The sequence below is a fragment of the Mandrillus leucophaeus genome, unplaced genomic scaffold (assembly GCF_000951045.1).
Source record: "Mandrillus leucophaeus isolate KB7577 unplaced genomic scaffold, Mleu.le_1.0 Scaffold60, whole genome shotgun sequence".
Taxonomy (NCBI): Eukaryota; Metazoa; Chordata; class Mammalia; order Primates; family Cercopithecidae; genus Mandrillus; species Mandrillus leucophaeus.
The window spans coordinates 7,041,181-7,043,669 of NW_012106475.1; positions in this window are offsets into that span (position 1 = coordinate 7,041,181).

A 2,489-nucleotide genomic window follows, 5' to 3' on the forward strand; every position below is an offset into this window, starting at 1 on the left:
TTGACAAATGGGATCTAATTAAACTAAAGAGCTTCTGCACAGCAAAGCAAACTATCATCACAGTGAACAGACAACCTATAGAATGGGAGAAAATTTTTGCAATCTATCCATCTGACAAAGGGCTAATATCCAGAATCTACAAGGAACTTAAACAAATTTACAAGAAGAAAACAAACCACCCCATCAAAAAGCGGGCCAAGAATATGAACAGACATTTTTCAAAAGAAGACATTTATGTGGCCAACAAACATATGAAAAAAAGCTCATCATCACTGGTCATTAGAGAAATGCAAATCAAAATCACAGTGAGATACCATCTCACACCAGTTAGAATGGCGATCATTAAAAAGTCAGGAAACAACAGATGCTGGAGAGGATGTGGAGGAATAGAGACACTTTTACACTGTTGGTGGGAGTGTAAATTAGTTCAACCATTGTGGAAGACAAGTGTGGCAATTCCTCAAGGATCTAGAACTAGAAATACCATTTGACCCAGCAATTCCATTACTGGGTATATACCCAGAGGATTATAAATCATTCTACTATAAAGACACATGCACATGTATGTTTATTGTGGCACTATTCACAATAGCAAAGACTTGGAACCAACCCAAATACCCATCAATGATAGACTGAATAAAGAAAATGTGGCACATATACACCATGGAATACTATGCAGCCATAAAAAAAGGATGAGTTCACGTCCTTTGCAGGGACATGGATGAAACTGGAAACCATCATTCTCAGCAAACTAACACAAGGACAGAAAACCAACCACCACCATGTTCTCACTCATAAGTGGGAGTTGAACAATGAGAACACATGGACACAGCGAGGGGAACATCACATACCAGGGCCTGTTGGGAGTGGGGGGCTGGGGGAGGATAGCATTAGAAATACCTTACATAGACGATGGGTTGATGGGTGCAGCAAACCACCATGGCACGTGTATACCTATGTAACAATCCTGCACGTTCTGCACATGTACCCCAGAACTTAAAGTATAATAAAAAAAGAAAAAAATTAAATTCTGAAGGAAAAAAAACCCTTTTGCCCTAGAATAGTATGTCCAGTGAAAATATCCATCAAACATGAAGGAGAAATAAAGACTTTTCCAGACAAACAAGAGCTGAGGGATTTCATCAGTACCAGACCTGTCCTACAAGAAATGCTAAAGGGAGTACTTCAATTCAGAAAGAAAAGGATGTCAGTGAGCAGTAAGAAATCATCTGAAAGTACTAAACTCACTGGTAATAGTAAATACACAGAAAAACACAGACTATTATAACACTGTAACTGTGGTGTGCAAACTACTCTTAAGTAGAAAGACAAAAATGAACTAGTCAAAAATAATCACTACAACAAACTTTCAAGACATATATAGGACAATAATAAATAGATGAGATAAAAAGTTAAAAAGCTGGGGAATGAAGTTAAAATGTAGAGGTTTTATTAGTTTTCCTTTTGCTTGTTAGTTTATGCAAGCAGTGTTAAGTAGCTATCAGCTTAAAATAATAGGTTTTAAGACAGTATCTGCAAGCTTCACGGTAACCTCAAATCAAAAAACATATAACGGAAACACAAAAAATAAAAAGCAAGAAATTCAATCATACCACCAGAGAAAATCATCTTTACTAAAAGGAAGACAAGAAAGAAGAGAAACAAAAGAACCGGAGAACAAATAACAAAACGGCAGGAATAAGTCCTGACTTATCAATAATAACATTGAGTGTAAATGGACTAAAGTCTCCAATCAAAAGACATATAGTGGCTGAATGAATTAAAAAAAAAAAAAGACTCAATGATCTGTTGTCTGGAAGAAATGCACTTCACCTATAAAGACACATAGTCTGAAAATAAAGGGATGGAAAAAGATGTTCCATGCCAATGGAAACAAACAAACAAAAGAGCAGGAGAAGCTATGCTTATTCAGACAAAATAAATTTCACGACAAAAACTGTAAGGGACAAAGTCATTATATAAATGATAAAGGGGTCAATTCAGCAAGAGGATATAACAATTTTATTTTGTTTTATTGAGATGGACTCTTGCTCTCTTGCCAGGCTGGAGTGCAGTGGCACCATCTCGGCTCACTGCAACCTCTGCCTCCCGGGTTCAAGTGATTCTCCTGCCTCAGCCTTCCAAGTAGCTGGGACTACAGGCATGTGCTACCATGCCCGGCTAATTTTTGTATGTTTACTAGAGACAGGGTTTCACCATGTTGGCCAAGATGGTCTCAAACTCCTGACCTCAGGTGATCCACCTGCCTCAGCTTCCCAAAGTGCTGGGATTACAGGCATGAGCCACCACGCCCGGCCAACAATTAAATATCTATGCACTCAACACTGGAGCACCCAGATGTTTAAGGTAAATATTAGTAAAGCTAAAGAGAGAGACAGACCCCAATACAATAATAGCTGGAGACTTTAACACCCCAATTCTCTATAATCTCTTTCAAAAGATTAGAGTCAGAGAAAACACTTCTTACT